The sequence below is a fragment of the Suricata suricatta genome, chromosome 1 (genome assembly GCF_006229205.1).
Source record: "Suricata suricatta isolate VVHF042 chromosome 1, meerkat_22Aug2017_6uvM2_HiC, whole genome shotgun sequence".
Lineage (NCBI taxonomy): Eukaryota > Metazoa > Chordata > Mammalia > Carnivora > Herpestidae > Suricata > Suricata suricatta.
The window spans coordinates 77787919-77806042 of NC_043700.1; the positions used below are offsets into that span (position 1 = coordinate 77787919).

Genomic DNA, 18124 nt, shown 5'->3' on the forward strand with positions numbered 1-18124 from the left:
GAATAGCACAAAAGATACAGGATGTAGTAGTAAACAGGAGAAACATGCTCAACGAACATGCAAAATATAGGGAAAGAAAGACGGTGGACGAGCAATGACAAGTATGATGAACATAGAGATAGAGTATAGGTGCAGGAAGAACCAGGGACCTAAGAATGTTTCTCTAGAAGGCTTGTCTCTGAGAATTTCTACATTGAAGTAGAAACTGAAGAATGAGGAGAAGCTAGCCACACAGAGTGTTAAAAAGGGCATTCCCAGAACAGACAGCATGTTTAAAACCTCTGTGGTATGAGACATTTGCACTTTTAAGGTGTGCAAAGAAGCTGAAAATATCCCAGTGAGTTTGGGGCACAGAAACCGGGCCACAGAATGAGGGCTGATGGAGCTATAGTAGGGCCAAGTCCTGTGGATTATTGGGTTAGTGTTTAAGGATTTTGAGTTTTATCCCAACAGCAAGGAGGAGCTATGCCCAAACTACGCCTCCTAGTCAATCATATATTTACTCTTACTAGTATCTAGGACATCTATGAATCCCAAGCCTAGATCCAATTCAAATCTGCCTTCTCTAATCCTTGTCCTTGGTAGCTCAGTGTGGTGAGGGACCCTGCACAGCCAGGATGGCTGGCATCACCACAGTACCTTGCCTTCCCAACTCATTAGGAATTTTTGTGCCATTTATCCATCACTTCACTCACTCCTCTTTGGTCAGCTCTCTCCCTCCTCATTTGAACCTTGTCCAATCTTTGTATCCTTCTAGCTGGCCCCTAGCCCTATCCCTCGGACACAGTGGCTTTGTTCTCGATACAAGAAGGAGCATCAAGCAGGAATCACTCAATAGTTCCTGCCTCTACCTAAACACAGCCCATAGCCTTGCCTCCACAGTTATCCCCTTGCCTCCTTTCATGGGTTGGGGTTCTTTTCTCTACCTTAGCACCTATTTCTTCAGTTTATTGTTGGCCATTTTTCTCACATCTTGTTTCTTCATTATCCTTTTACTCTTCTGAATCTTTAGGCTGCCTACCATCCTCTATTTTGTTTCTGTCTGGAGTATACAGTTTCTTTGTATCCGACATCACACTGTCACAGGATGATCTGTTTATCCATCAGTCTTACCTAATGGGCCATATGCTCTTCCAGGGTGGGACCATGTGTTCCATCTTCTTACCTGTCCACAGGCATCACCTCCCCAAGCCTTTCTGCAACAGAACATAAGGTGACAGTTTCTTCACATTCCATGTATGTTTGGGAGGTTTTACATGTACAAGAAACATAGAACGTCAGAAGACTATTCTGCCCAGGTCCAACAGGATCCTGGGTCCAGGGTCCAGCCATGTTTGGATGGCTATGATGGTCTTGGAGCACTCTGGAGGAGTGATTACACTCAAGGTATCCCCTGGTGTTTGCTTATAGGCTGGAGTCTGGGATGGGAAGCAGATGAGAGGAATGTGGGAGCAGTGAGACAAAGGGCAGGGTGCTGGGAGGCTGTCTGGAGGACCTGGCTACTTGAGCCCAGAGGTCCTGCATTCAAAACCAAATCCAGGCCACAATAGAGGCCTGGAAGAATCAGAAACTTGGTTAGAAGGTGTGAAGATACTAACATGCAACAGGTCTCTTGTGCTGAGAAGTAACAAAGAAGGGGAAAAAAAGCACATTTGCCACTCACTGGGGAGTCACTTGTAATTAACAGACACACTGGGGCACCTGGGTGGTTCAGTCGAACGTCCTGCTTCGGCTCAAGTCATGATCTCAAGGGTTCGTGGTTCAAGCCCTCCATTGAGCTCTGTGCTGACAGCTAGCTCAGAGCCTGGAGCCCATCTTCAGATTCTGTGTCTCCCTCTCTCTCTGACCCTCCCTTGCTCAAGCTGTCTCTCTCGCTCTCTCTCAAAAATAAATAAAACATTTAAAAAAATTTTTTTAATTAACAAGCACATGTAAGTCAACAATTTTCTAACTTCAATGATTTGGCTTTGATGTTTTGTATTTGCTTGTGTTCTGAATCTGAAGTGTAGCAAAAATGTGGAGTTTTCCTGAAAGGGAACCCTCCCACCTACGTGCTGTCAGAGCACCCAGCAAGGTATCTTAGCCTTTCCTGTAACTGCTGCCAGTGATTGTGGCAGTTGGGCACTGCACAAAAGATCCCTGCTCTGAGGGCAAGTTCATCCATTTGGAGGACGTGTCATTTGCTAATGAGTTCAAAGTCATTGTAAACGAACAGCCCTGGCGCTTACCACATCATACGTCCTCACAAGACTATGAGACTCAGAAAGGCAGGCAGCGTCCATGTCTTATCACCTTTCTGCCTCCAGTGCATAATAATAATAGCTAATAATTATTGAGGTGCCATTATTATTCCCAATTTACAGATAAGACCATTAAGTCACTAAAAGATCAAGAATTTTGTTGCATAGATGGTATTAAACTGGGATTCAAGGATTTATTGCTTTATTTTGTCTTTTTTGTTTTTTTAATACCAGGCCTGTTACTACTGATAGTGTCTGCCATCTAGTACATTCTCCTTGTGAGGATAAATCACATGTGGACCAAAAGCTTGAATGTAGGCAATCTTGCATGGTTCAATTTAATAAGTGCTTGATGGTGGTAGTGGTGGTGATGGTTCCAGTTAATGAGGAAATTATCATTCATCTATTTCAGGTTTTAGACAAGGAAAGACATGCATGCTGATTTTGTAGTTAAGTGAATTTTTTGTGCAGTGTGTAACTTGTGTTATAGTAGTTGCTTTTCTCAGGACAAGAGTTCAACTGTGCTGAGGAGGGACAGGTCTACTTTGGGGAGAAGGCAAAGTAAAATGGAAGGAGACATCCTGGGCAGGCAGTCCTCAAGGGAGCAGGGACCAGGAGAAAAACAGAGAGACTGGTGATGGCCCTCCGATCCTGTGTGGACAAGTGTGTTCAGTGTTAGGGTGAGGGTAGGTAACTCGTTTTCAAATAGTATTGTTTGTGAAGCAAAGTGATCCACTTCAATGCCGCTAGCATAATGGCCATGACTCAAAAGTTCCAGCTTCTCCATTTTTTACCTCCCCACCTATAGGGATAAAAATTTCCAATCTGTGTGTAACCAAGTGGTACCGTTTATCCACATGGCTTCCAGTAGGCAAATGCACAGTTTTAGCACCACAAAAGCAAATCAGTTCTGGCAGAGGTTAACTAAATGAGAGAAAGTTGCAAATTATGCAGTGGAAGAGCTAATCTTCCAAGTGACTGATGTCTATTAATAATGAAAGGAGTTTGTTTCCAATTGTTTTCTTAAATGTCTTCCAGTTTTCAGTAGAGTTTCTATTTCTTCTGGACTCTTTTATTCGGCATGGTTTACCTTCTCCTGCATTTCGGAGACCCCAAAGTTGTACGTCCAGACCACGTCGTCTACGTTGTGGTTAGGGAGGCGTGGCCCTGCTCCCAGGAGGAGTTCGGTGGGTCCCAGATAAGCAGCCAGACACCAGTGCAGCAGTTGGCCTGATTCCCCGGAGCGCTCTGACTCAGCAAGGAGGCTTCAGAGCCTCTGCCCAGAACGGTTCACTTCCCAATAATGTGGAACACACGTGTATGAAAGAAGAGAAATGACAGTCTCTCCACAAAAATGAGTGAAGGTTTGTGAGTGAAGGGTTTTGTGTACCAGGCTTTTGTGTCACTGCGGAGGGAGCCTTTCATCACGCAGTTGAAGCTGTGTGTAAGCTCTCGAGTGAAGATTCCAACTACCAAGTTTTAATGGGCTGTAGGTCGTGGAGAGGTGGCTTCCCTGGCCTTGTTGCTGTGTCTCTAGGACACGGACTGTTGACAGGACGGCTTCGCCGTGACCTTACAACTCACATATTAAGTCACAAATGACATAAGTGATCTTGCCCTCCTCCCTGGTGGGCGTGAGTCACAAAGTTGCCCGTGATGGGGATGGACGGTCTGTCATGCCTTAAGCCGAGAGGGCAGCCGGGGAGGGCTTTGGCGAGTTTTCAGGCAGTTTCTCATGGAGAAGTTACCTGCTCTCCCTTGACTTTACACAAAGGTTAATGTAATTTATTACTTTAAGAACTTTACTCTCTGAAACAACAAACGAACGTTTACCAAGAAGTCTCAAGAGTACAAACTGAAGTTTGTCAGGCACTGGGGAGGCGGTTTGCAGGGACACAAGCCACTGGCTGTCATTTAGCTCCGGATTCCTTCAAGACTCTAAATGCTACCTGCCCAAGCATCTTTGAGGAATCATTAGATTCCACCTTGAATGTATTTCGTTTTATTGCCAAACTTTAGTTGGGAGAGAGATAATAGTTTGGGGGGTGGGTGGGAATGGTCACAATTTCAGTTGCCTATTAAGTTTTGGCAGTGCTGTTTGAAGTTCAGCGCACTTTTGAAAAATGCAAGCAAAAACACCCCAATCTCTGCCCCACTGCCAACCTCCCCCTCCTCCCCGGGAAGGGACTGCTTAACATAATGAGCTGGGGTCTGCTGATGTGATAGCAGTCGCCTGCTAATAGTTGTGTTTAAAATTCCTGTTTCTTATCTTATTTACTGATTGATGGGAACGTGACTTTGCAGACCTTCCTCCCTGACCATCCCTCTCCCGGCCGAGAGAATCATTTGAGCATTAGACAACACGTTTGTTTCCTTGTTAAATCCCGATTGGCCACATAATCACGCCGGATGCGCAGCCCCCCTGGGTTGTGTCTGCATTGTGTCTTATCGGAACCACCTGAAGAGCCCGGCCACACAGGGTGGCCTTCCTTAATTTAAAATCCACAGAGGGGAAAAAAAATTTTTTTTTTTTGTCAACAAACTCCAGCAGACGACAAAAGGCATGCATGTGGCTTGATTTTTCTACTACTTTTCTTCTTAAATCAGGCTCCCTGGTTTTTACAAAATAAATAAACAAATAAACAAGTCTCGGGGGTTACTCTCAAGGAGATCACATTTTTAAAAAATCAGATGATTTCCTACCACTAGTCTGTTTTGCAGTATTTTTTTCCTTGTTTTTCTTTTTCTGCTCCTTTTTTTTTCCCCCTGTAGATTTTGAAAAGAAATAAGCGGCTGTAGGCATCGCCTGTGGCTCTCTGGTCTCGCTCCTTGGGTGGTCTGAGCCGACTTTATGATTTATTCAGCTAATGGGAAGGGAGCATGACCCCCAGTGGCCACAGAAAGAGAGCTGCATGTGGGTTTAATGCTTTCACCACAAAAATGTCTGCTATGACTAAGCTCTGTGGCTGAAGTCACTGTCTGAATGGTGCTAAAAAGGAACTTAGGCAGTAAGTGTGCACTATTTACTATAGATCGGCTCTTGGGATTAGGCCAAGGGGTTCGTACTCAGTTTCAAAGAATAGCATGGAAGCTGCTAGGAAAATTAGAGCCGTGCAATTTATTTTTACCAGTCTCCCTGGTGAGTTGCCGGTGAAGGATTTACCTCATATGCTTTTTCTCTCCCCTCTGGTACTAAAGAGTCATTTAAAACGTGCCAGTTTGTGCGTTTTATAGAGTTTTATTGTGGAGGTATCCCTGGTTTTTTTCTTTTTCTTTTTTCTTTTGTTTTTGCTTGTTGATCATAGCTGGGAATCAGTTATTGTTCTTCAATGTTAATTTGAAACTATAATAGAATACCTAATGTTGCAAAAGAGGACAGCAAGAGAGAGGGAGGGAGGAAGGGAGAGAGAGAGAGACCTGAGAGAGTAAAGTCCCCTTGCTGAGTGCTGCCCTGCTAGGAGGCCTCTTTGATCCAGTGAGGGTCCCCCTCCCGACAGGCAGCATTACTGGTGCAAAGGAATGAACACATTTTGCTTCATGTTGATTCTTTGACGGTGAGGAGAGCGGATGGATGGAGCGAGGAGGAGGGAGACAGGGAGACCTGTTTGTAATTTTGACAAAGATGGATGATCTTTACAGTCCGCGCTACTACCTGCTGTTGTGATTGCCCCACGCTCGCTTCTGCGGGGCTCCCAAGTGTGCAAAATTGAGATGTGAATCCCTCTGAAGTCTGTGGCTCAGGTTCCTGGGTCCAAAATGCAGGGAGCCCTTTCAGAATGTTTTCTGGATGGTATTTTGTATTTCAAGGCCCACAAGGACAGCTCAGGCCAGTCCACGCCACTGGCTTTCAAGTATAACATGTACCAAAGCCCCACATTACTAAGCTGCTTGTGACTGCAGCTTAAACCAATTGAAAGTTACTAGACTTAGCCATGTGCCAGCCGGAGTTCATTACTAAAGGGAGTGTGCACTTCTTCCCCCACCCGCATCCCAACCCCCCCACCCCCCCCCAAATGTGCTAAGGGGCTCCATTTTCAGTTTCTGCTCCAAATTTTTCCTAGTAAAAGCATTTTGTTTGTATCCCTGCAAACCGATGCCATTTCAAGTAATAAGGGTTAGTGACTGAGATTTCAGGACGGAGTTCACAGTTTCGCACTAAGCCTTAGTCTTAGTGTTATCATATGTTCCACAGGCCTTTGTGATTCAAAACATGTCACTCAGCAAGACAGGGCTTCATTGTCCCCATCCATGAAATGGAAAGAGTAATCTAATCAAGGGCTGATTCAGACTAACTGTTGGGCCCCTAGAGATTAACAAATTTACTATAAGAGAGTACTTGACCTTTCATTTTCCCAGGGCTGAGCAGATAGGGAGGGTCCGGAAAACCACTTTGCTAAGTTATTCTGTTCCCCCTGCAGGTGGATTAAAAAATAAGAAAATCACAGTTTTCCCCCATCTTTCAACTTTGTCTGGATTCCTATCTCCTTTTCTGCATTTTACTAATCCAAAGGCGCAGAACTTCCTCCCTCCAAAATAGTGAGATGGTAACAATATGACACCTGCTGAGGATAGATAAATACCTCATTTAAAACTAAACAAAAGCTAAAGGCAATGTGATATCCTGGATTAGACCCCAGAACAGAAAGAGATAAGTGGAGAAACTGGTTAAATCTGACTAAAGTTTGTCATATGGTCAACAGTGTTGTACCAACGTGAATCTCTTAGTTCAGATAAAGGGGCCACAGTTATGTATAATGTTCATATTAAGGGAAGCAGGGTGTAGGCTCTCCAGGGAGTCTCGGTACCGTCTTTGTGTCTCTTTAGTAAGTGTAATATTGTCTCAAAATGAAAAGTATAAAAAAAAACAACAATTTTTGTCCAAGGACTGATCTGTTTTAGGCCCTGATTGATAGCCTCCATCTCTTCTCCACAGCCATCCATTTCCTACAGTCCATTCCAATTTCTATAGCTGTATAGAAAGCTCATTTGCATAACATCCAGAGTTTAAAGGCCTGCTAATGCATCCCAACTTTTGACATCTTATTATTCTCCTGGAACTGTCACTAACTGCCCGAACCGTGTGCGATGCTGTACTAAGCAAGTTAGACTCATTATCTATGCTCTCTAAGGACACTGCCCCATAGGAGAGAAGGAACCAGGTTGTAGGTAAATGCAGCAGAATAAAAATGACGATACTATCAAGTGTATTAAATGCAATGCTGATTTTGCAATACACAGTGCAGTTATTTTTTACTGCATTCATCAACGAACCCGGATGAGGCCATTTGCCAAATGTCATACCTCCAGTAGTGAGCACGACACAAGGCATATGAGCGCTCAGTGGATATTCTCAGAATGAAAGAAGCTCAGTGCTCACTTTACATTTCACATGAGCAAAAGAGTCACAGCCATAACAGAAGGGACAGACTGCAACCGTGGTTCTGTTAACACTGAGTATTGTATTGTTTGTCTTTCCGTTTGTCCTTGCAGCCTGGATCCAAAAGGCAGGACGAGTAACGATGGACGGAAGACACCACCTGAAATATAACTGCCGCTCAGGTCTTTTAAAAGCAAAAGGTTGTTTTTGGCATTGCACATTCACCCTTGGGTAGAGCGTGAGGGTGAGAGGGAGAAATGTGAGAAGAATTGCAAGGGAAGGGGGATAATGAGGACCAAAGGAATCTTTTCCTATGGTGTGGGTTTCCCACCCTAATTGGTCGCCACCCCAAACCACCCGAGTGAGGCGTGCTGGGCAGATGGTTCCACAGCGGTGCTGCGGCTGTCTACATCTGTGAGTTTCTGGCACACAGGTGTTTCAGCTTTATTCAGCCAGGAAGCAGCTTTTCCCCCTTCTTTTTCAGGGGAGGGAGTTTTGGGGAGGTGGGAACACCCACGATTGTTTCTCAGAATAAGAAGGAGGCAGGAGTTGGGGGAGGGTGCTCAGCCCACCCACCGCTTATAGATTCAGTCGCTTTCCTGCGGGTCAGCCTTATTCTGCAAGGTGTAAATCAGAGGGCAGATGCATGATCTGGGAAGTTTTCCAGATGCATGTTGCACAAAGGCCCATGTGTTCTCATTGTGCGGAAATCACGTGCCATCAGCGCAGGTCTGGGACACCAGACCTGTGTTGGGACATGTCATCCTGTCTGCACATCTTCCACTTAGTAGAGAATGATGTTGCAGACACAGTCTAAGAGCTGGAAGCTGGGAAGCCAAGAATGGACAGTTAAGAAAAGCGCCTTGTCCCCTGGCGGAGGCTGCAGCCGGGCCCGATGGGCAGCTCCACAAAGCCCAGTGCCAGACAGTGCCTGCCAGATGTGCCTGGGAGAGGCGGGCCCACCAGGGTCCAGGGGAAAGCGGCTCCAAACAGGCCAGCCCAGCACCGGGAGCCTCTGGAGTCCTGCTCCTCCACCTCGAGCAGGCAGTGGCACCAGATCGACAGAAAACGTTCAGTTCTTGCTCCTTCTACCTGTAATTGGCCCTGACTCGAGGGCCTAAGCGGTTAAGCTGCTTGTGCATATATATTTTTATTCCCTCTCCGGTTTTTGAAGTGATTTTTCCAGGCAGAATCTAACTGAGAGTAAATTGTTTTCTTGAAAGTAAATCATATGCTAGGAGGTTACATTAGCTTCCAGATCATTTGGGTGACATTTGGTTATTTCCTGCCCCAGTCTGGAATTAATATTGCATCCAGAAACCTCTTAAGGGAGGGCTTATTCATAGGGAACATACATTTCAAGTTGTGTTAACTCCTCTCTTTTGAATCCTTTCATTTTTTTTTTTTAAAAACAGGTTTTTTTTCCTCCTTTTGTTTGGAGTGGCAACTATGTATCATCACTGTTTCTTCTAGCCTTTCTCAGACTTCAGGTGATCTGACTCTATTTTCCCTTAATAGTTGTTCTTGCACTGCTTTTTAAAACCTCTTTCTCTTACTTTTATCCTCGCCTCATGGGGTAAACATCTTTCAGGGATGCTGGGAAGAGGAAAACTTAGATTTCTGTTCAGTTGTCATAAGTATTCTTAGGCTAGTGTAAACTATCTCTTCCTTTAAGAACACAGCTCTTTTCTTTTGTGCTCCCCTTAAGCTAATGATTCAATTTCTCTGGCATTTGTAACAAGCACCTCAATTTCTTTTAGGAAGTTGTTAGCATTTAAAATACAATTAATTAGTGAAACAGGGAATGGAGAGTAAAGACTAACAGGGCAGGAAATAGGCGAGGGATTCTACAGAGGATATTGCCCTCAGCCCCAAAAGCTCCAGAAATAACCAATAATAGGATTGTGAATTATGGAAATTCCATTCTCAGGAATCCATTTGAGGTCATAATTCAACTGGAAATTATCTTGGTTTTTCTGGCTTATTTTCTGATCCTGTTTGCAATCCTGTTTTCTAGTCTCCCTCGAAACCACTAAATAAATTCCAGACATATAACTCTATTAAGAAAAATAAATTTCATATCCACCTGTTAATGGGACTCAAATGCTTAGGAGGTTGAGACCTGAACATGCTCTACCCCACCCCACTTTTTAAGCCCAGCAGTAAAGGGTAGACTGCTAATGTATTACACTGGAACCATTTTTTTGTACTTCAGGAAATTTTAACACAGTAACTTTAAAAAATTTCTTTTCACCTTTTCTGCAAAGGAAAAACTTTTTTTCTAAGCAAAATGAAATGTACTCCCTGGCACCAATATTAGAAACGTGCTTTAAAGTTACAACATTAATAATGGTGTTTTCATCTTTACCAAAGCCCAGGATAAGATGATACGGTAGACAGTTTATTCAAAGCCACAGTCCAAAAGGAAGGTGTTAAAAACTGAGCAAATGTGTAGAGGCCAAAGAGGAAATCGATTTTCAATGAGAAGACCTTCATGGTAGTCAAAAACCTGATTAGAAACTATGGGGTACATTTTGAAAGCCATCTTTAAATATTTGTAATGTATAGGTAAGTCCAGTCTACAACTCGGCCAGGGCATAAATATACTTTTTACATTCACTTAATAGGCCTCAATGTTCTCTGGGTTTACAGTATACAGAGTACTTTTTCACGTATTATTGTTTTCAGGCTCAGCTGCATGCTCATCACCACCTGTAACATCAGTTCCAACACGAAAGGGGGTGAATTGCACAGTCAGGCCTTTGTGAATGTAATTTTGCAATATCAATGATTTGAGGATGATTCACAAGACTCACGACACATGGTAACCTCCAATTTTGCTGATGGGGTAATTAAGAGAGGCTCTGGAGTTAGAACTGCAGTCAAGTCCTTGCTGTTACCAGCGAGGAGTTACCCCGAACTAGTGACTGAAACTTTCTAAATAAACTTCATCTGTAAATTGAGATAATAATAATACCCACCTTATGAGGTTATCATGAGGATTGAGTTTCATGAAATGCAAGACAAAATGCTTGGTGTGGTGCCTGGTGTTTGTTGAGCAGTCAAAAAATAAGAAAATAGAGAACTTAGCCTGGATTGCAACCTGTGAGGCCGTGGCGCCTGTGAGCTTGTGAGCTTGCATCACGCATCGTGTCATTACAGGTAACAGCAAATAGAGCTTTATACTTGCTTTGTTTTCGACTCTTCATATAGATTAACTTCCATAAATTAGTAAGAACTTAAGGTTTAATGAGAAAATGGCCCAAGAGAGAAAACCAAGATGGATGTCAAGAGAACACAGAGAAGCTTAAGGAAACGGTGGTTCAGCAGGTGAATGCAAGTGTAAAACGAATCATAGCAGAATGTCAATTCACTTGTGAACTAGAGCCATGATCAAATGCTTTCACCTTATGTGCTATTTTAGAATAAAAAAGTAATTTGTTAAATTATTTCACTTACTGTTTTAACCAAGACAAGAGCTGTAAGGGTGAGATAAAACCTCAGGGATCCTGAAAAAAGGAATTAATTTGTGGAAAGAGGCTCACTCAGCACAAGAAACCTGGAACTTTCAGCAGCAATACAATTTGGGAGAATGCATGAAGTCCCTGCAATATTGTAAACATATAAATTAGAGAATTTTTGACCCCCTTTGTTATATATACCATTAAAACCATCAGATACACAATTTTGCTGGTATCTGCTGTAATTTCAAGCTATTGTATGGGCAGCTGTTTACACATTGCTGATCATCACAAAACCCAAGATCTGATAAAGAGTACGTACAACTTCTACACTTGATCTTAGCCAAAAGGCCGAGAAGCGATGAGAGTATGTACAACTTCTAAGAGGGTAGATATTCAACAGCATGGCTTCTACTTTGCAATATAGCGTGTCACTACTCTTTTTCTGTACTTACTTCTAATAATACCTCATGTCCCATACTCAACCCAATCCTTAGGGACACGAGGATAGAGACTAGTGATGAAAGATGCCAGAGAAGGAACAATATAAGCAACAAAAGGAACAGCTGGAATCACAGAACGATAGAGCTGGAAGGAACCTGAGAATTTACAAGTCTGACCTCTTGGTTTTGCACATCAGAAAATTTGGGCCCTGAGAGGCACAGTGACTCTCCAGAATGAAAGTTAGTGTAATACCTCACATTAGAACTCGGGATTCTTGGTTCCATTATTTCCAATCTACCTCTTCACTTCAGCTTAGTACTCACCTGGCCCCAGGCCACCTCCATGGACCTGTCGCCCATCTCTCATTGTGACCTGCCTGTATTTCTCCATTTAATGGCTGGAAGACATGACTGAAAAAGGCCAGTGAGAAATTGGAAAATTTTGTTAACCTCACACATGGATCAGATTAGTGAGTGTGCGACCAACTTGAATGCTTTCTTATTATTAGTTTATTGAGGAAAATACAATTGTTTTGATATAGGTTTGTTCTGGCCTGGGTAGTTTTTATTTATATATTTGAGAGCAGTACCATTTTGTATGTTTTTGAAGTAATCAGAATATCAATTGAAATGTGAGCATTAATTTAGAAATAGTGACTGGTGACAGAAAATTGAGGGCAGTAAAATTATATGCATAATTGTTCTCAATTGAGGAGTGTATTAGCATTTTTGCATAGCTTTTCTGTTTGTTTCAAATTTTTATTTAAATTCTAGTTAATATATAGTGTAATATTAGTTTTAGGAGTAGAATTTAGTAATTCATTACTTACACTTAACACCCAGTGCTCATCACAACAAGTACCCTGCTCAACGCCCACCGTCTATTTAGCCCACCCCCCACCCACGTCCTTCCATCAACCCTCAGTTTGTTCTCTATAGTTAAGAGCCTCTTAAGGTTTGCTTCCTTCTCTCTTTCTTTCCCCTTCCCCTATGTTCATTTGTTTTGTTTCTGAAAGCATTCTTGCATAGCTCTTGCTTTGTCCCCACTATTATGTGAAGTTCAAGTCTTTCAGCAACCCTTAGCTCTAAGTTGCTAAAATAGTACACACACTTCTGAAATACTTCCATGAGTTATTGTGAATTGCCTTGATGTGAAGTGATTTACAGTTATGTCTTCATTTGTTGCTTTACAAGCTTTCTGGTGTAATGCTGTCATCAGCCATGGCTGGAAGGTTTATTTCTTTGGACTCCTCTTCTCTCCATTAGCCAATAGTTGTCGCCATGAAATGTGACAGGTCTCTCTTGGACCTGACACGCAGACTTTTGTATCTCTCCACTGTCTTTTCTTTACTACTTTCAGCTCTCCCAAGAGAATTATTCCTAGACATGAATGAAGATTTCATTCTTCTGTTTTTCCTTTCCTTTTTCAGAGACAAGCTGCAATTTTTATTTTCAAAGCCGTCAATGTGCTGTAGGAGTCCCTGAGAAGAGATGTTGAGTTGCTTCCTAGTTTGTTTGTTTGTTTGTTTGTTTTCAAGAAATGTTTCCTTCTTTACTAATCTGAATCACTGCTTGGGAGATTGAGGTGCATATCATTACTCACAAATGAGTAATTGTGTGCTAGCCACTCTGCTAAATACTCTAATCCTTACAACAACCTAAGAGAGAGATGCTAGATTAGTCTTCTTACAGGTGAAAACCGTGGCGATTTCAACAAATCACTTTGCCCAGGGTCCTTCAACATTAGTAACTAGCAGAGCAGCACCCGAAACCCAGTCTACCTGATTCCACTGTTAGTGTTCTGAGCCACCGAAATATATGTGTCCCCACTGGCTTGCCTTCTCTCTGTTGGGGGTTTCACACTTGACTTACGACATGAGTGATTTCTTTAGGGGAAAGTGTTATTGAGGACAGTTGTGTTCTACAGTAGCATGTCTTTCAAAATGATACATTAGGAATCTGAACTTAAATTTTTAAAATGCTACATTTAAACTACATATGGCTAATTCAGTACATATTTTAATAGATTATATGAACGAATAAATTATATATACACGTAGATGTATATATGCAGTTCACTCTTCTTTGGTAAAATTCATAGAAATCTCCTGTGTTATATCACTTCATCCTCATGTAACTACACATTGGAAGCTCCAGTTTGAACTTCTTTTAAAGCAAATGACTCAACGTAATGAGTCCCAACATTTTCCTTACCATTCAATTACATCTGTTCTTAAGAACACCCATAACTGAAAGTGTCTAGTCTACTGAATTTTAGTTGTTCAGTGACAATGCACTAAGTTCATATGTTTAAGGAGCTGGACAGCTGTGAGTTAGAAAGAGTGCTTTGCATGATTAAGAACTACGGGCTTTGTACCTAGAGACCTACTAAGTAAAGCATGGAACAGACATGTTAATCTAGTGACTGATGACAACATAATTCAATTTTCTTCCCTGAGTCTGTATGGAAGGGAGGGTCTTCCTGGAGGACAGTCTGCCCAACTGCCTCCCTCCATTTCCCGCAGCCCACACCCAGTGAGGGCGAGGGCCGTTTCAAGATCAGCTGAGTGGTAAACTAAGAAGTTAAATAGCTCATTCAATTGACACAAAATTACAAAACGTAAGTGAGACCCTTCTAAGCTAGGAATTAGCTTGGCACTAACACAGTGATACGAGCTGTGGGGCTGTGCTCTGTGTGGGTGGAAAAACAGCATTAAATCACCACCTTTGTGACTCTTTGTAACCCAGAACTCAGAGGATCTCGGACCAGAACTTTCCTTTTGTCCTTGACGTGGTTCCTTTTATGAAAAGCATGGAGAAAGGGCTGGGCAATGTGCCTGAATACATTATTTTACCACTACTTAGTTCCTACTTACTTCTTTCACTAAAAACAAGGACACTTTTTTTTTTAAACTAGGACCAAAGCCCTCCCTTCTCTTCCTGGTGATGGGGCAATAAACACGTAGAGATGAACCTTCTGAAAGCGAGCACAAGAAGAGATGGGGGCTGGAGATGGCTGTTTCTCCTAAGAGTCTGTAGAAAGCTGTTCCTTATAAATAGAGCCATTGCTGTTATGAAGTACAAAACCACATTGTTCCTTTCTTTAGTTCTGAATGGAGTTGGTTAAGCCTTCAGCGTAAGTGTGAAAAAGGCAAGAGAAAGAAGAACATAACCTTGTTCAGCGATTCTAAATAAAAGAGATTGAGGAGGACAGTGGCCCCAGTTATAAAATGTTTAGAATTCATTAATGAGAGTATGTGGTTTTAATTAATTTCTGAACTACAATCTAAAAGGAAGTTCACCAAAGGAATAATATAACAGCAAATTAAATGTGCCACCTCTCAGCATCAGGGAAAATCACAGCAATATCATCACCAGCTTCAATACCCAGAAAAAATGTATGCAAAGTATCAGCATTCATCAGTCATTTCTAACAATGTAATTCCTCTCCTGCCTTTAGTGTCTGTCCTGGAAGATGGAAAGAGAAGGCCAGGACCCCAATTATCAAATATTTGAGCTATTACCTATCTGTATGTTGAATTTCTTAATGATTTATGCATGAAGATAGTTCAGGCAAAAGCACACTTCATTTCTGGAGTTCATTCAGTCATCTATTCATTCAGTCTTAGTAAGGATGGATGCCAGATGCATTATCTCCTAGTAAGACATTCTGGGGAAAACTACATTTGGGCTCCTTGATCCCTTAGCACAAATTCTAAGTTGGGAAAAGCTCAAGCAACTTGCTTACAATTATTTTCCATTTGGAACTCTCCTCTAGCCCCTACTTGACATTCAGGAGGGCAGCTCACATGCAGAAGTCACCTTTAGGCTCCTGTTTGCCACACTTGGGACAAGCAGAAAACAGAAAAAGTGGCCCAAATCAGAAGACAGATGAGAATCTGATTTCTATTTTAATTTTAAATGTGTAATCTCTTTTCTCTTCTCACTCAAAACTTCATCCAGTATTGTACTGGCCCATTTGAGTCTCCAAAGACTCTAGTGGGGTGACCCAAGGTGGGGTGTAGAGGGGGGCATCTAATTTAGAGTTGTCCCTGAAATTCATTTTTTATGGGATTTAGGGGTAATTGACATTCTTATAGTATAATAACTTGGATAAATAGTTTTAGTAACATTGGTTTAATGAAACGTTAATGTTAGAAAAAGAATTTTTATATTCTTTTTTGCTCATTAAATTTCAAAATTTAACATATACTAAATGTTCCTAATCCCAGGTATACTGAAAGTCGATATTCTACAGTGTACGTGTATGAATTTAAGCCCATTAAATTTATATAAAAGATAATAATGTGACTTCCCAGAATCAAGGATGTTGTCTGGTTTTTTTTACATGTTTATTTATTTATTTTGAGAGAGAGAGAGAGAGACAAAGAGTGAGTGAGAGAGAGAGAGAGAGAGAGAGAGAGAGAGAGAGAGATTGAGATTATGGGGCAGAGAGAGGGCAAGAGAGACAACCCCAACCTGATAGCATGGAGCCTGACTCAGGTTTCGATTCCATCAACCTTGAGATCATGACATGAGCCAAAAATCAAGAGTCAGATGCTTAATTGACTAAACCACCCAAGTACCTGAAGGATGATATCTGTTTTTAATATAAAATTATATATGTAAATGGGAAATTATTTGGTGGATAGTGGTGGATGGGAAAGGACCATTAAATTTGGCATTTGGAGGTTTGAGTCGTTAGATGCTACGAGGTGGCATTTAAAGAAAAACTGAGGGGTGCCTGGATGGTTCAGTCGGTTAAGCATCTGACTCTTGATTTCAGCTCAGGTCATGATTTGATGGTCATGAATCATATTGGGCTTCATGCTGACAGTGTGGAGCATGCTTAAGACTCTCTCTCTCTTTCTCTCCTTCTGCCCTTCTCCCCCACTTATGCTCTCTCTCCCTTTCTAAAATAAATAAATAAATAAATAAATAAATAAAATCTGATATAATAAACAGTCATTGTGACTCCATGAAAATTTATATTTCCTCATTGGCAAAAGGGAGATAAGAATCATGTTTACTTCAGGAGTTGTAATGATTAAATGAAATACTCCTCCTCCTCCTCCTCCTGCTACTGGTACTACTACTAATGCATCACCACAGTGTCTAATAAAGTAGGTGCTGAATTGATGCTACTCACTGTTACTGTTGTCATTATTACTGTTATTTAATCTCTGCTCCACAGAGATTAGACCTCCATTAGAAATAAGTCTTCAGGGTACAGATTTCCTGGTAAAATTAGGAAGGAAATGAGGACAGAATCTGTAGTGGAGAAATACCCCCACTAAATATGCTGATGAGGTTTGGCGATCCAGATTAGGGAAACTGAGTAAGTATGTCCATCAGACATTCCCTGTTGGCCTGTGCAGAGGCATCAGGTCCTCACATTAGCCCAGTCCCAGGGAAGTTTATTAGAATTGAAGTAAAATGGGTCCAGTGGGAATCAAACAGTTTGACTTTACTTCTTAGGGAGTCAGCGTGCTAAAGGGAGAAAGCCAGGCCTGAATCAGGGAATGGAAATAGAGTTTGTTTATACCTTTTAAGTTGCATCAGTGAAAAATGGTCACCTTATGAACCACGGTCCAGAGAAGGAGGTGGCTGTCTCTAAGAAAGGAAGGCAGCAAGGGAGGGGGATCCTTACTGTTCTCAGAATGTGCCTGGCACATAGAAGATACTCAAATATTTGTTGATTGAATAACCAACAGATTGATTGGCTGGCTGGCTGACTGAATGAATAGGCTGACTGAATGAATGAATGAACAAACTGTCATCAGCTCAAGAGCATTTTTTAAATTTTTTAAAATGTTGTATTTATTTTTGAGAGAGAGAGAGAGAGAGAGACAGCGTGAGAAAGGGAGGGTCAAAGAGAGAGGGAGATACAGAATCTGAAGAAAGGCTCCAGGCTCTGAGCTAGCTATCAGCACAGAGCCCAACACAGGGCTCGAACCCATGAACCATGAGATCATGACCTGAGCCAAAGTCAGATGCTTAACCGACTGTGCCACCCAGGTGCCCCAAGAGTGTTTTTTAGAGATTCTGTCATCCTCCCTTTTGCTTCATATGCAGACAACAAAGATTTCCCAAGACAAATAGCAATAAAGAATCTTAGGCATTATGCTGCATCATTCATTCATTCATTTGCAGGTTTTTGTTGAGACTTATGTACAGTAGCTGTTGAAAAGGACAGAAAAGGGGCACCTGGGTGGCTCAGCCGGTTAAGCATCTGACTCTTGATCTCAGCTCAGGTCTTTATCTCAGGAGAGTCAGTTCAAGCCCTGTGTTGAGCTCTGCTCTAGTCATGAAGCCTACTTAAAAAGAACCCCACCCTTAAAAAAAAAAGACACAGAGAAAATGCTTTAGTTCAACTACAAGCTGTGGAAGTGTAGGATGGTGTTATATGAGATGTCCATACAGAACAGTTGAGAGACTAGCAGAACAATATAATATATTCAGGGATTCAGAGGAATGGAAAATACACATGAGCCAGAATAACTGTAGAGGTTTGTCTTTCATTTTTTTGTTTTTGTTGGGCTTTGAAGAGTAGGTGGGGTTTGGATGGACAGAGAGGAGTAGAAAACCATTGCTGTTGAGGGA

The 18124-nt window shown here is 42.0% G+C and overlaps 1 pseudogene; it reads right to left on the reverse strand.

The window, feature by feature from the left end:
* Positions 1 to 11291: 11291 nt before the first annotated feature.
* On the reverse strand, positions 11292 to 11441 carry LOC115302858 (annotated as a pseudogene).
* Positions 11442 to 18124: the final 6683 nt, after the last annotated feature.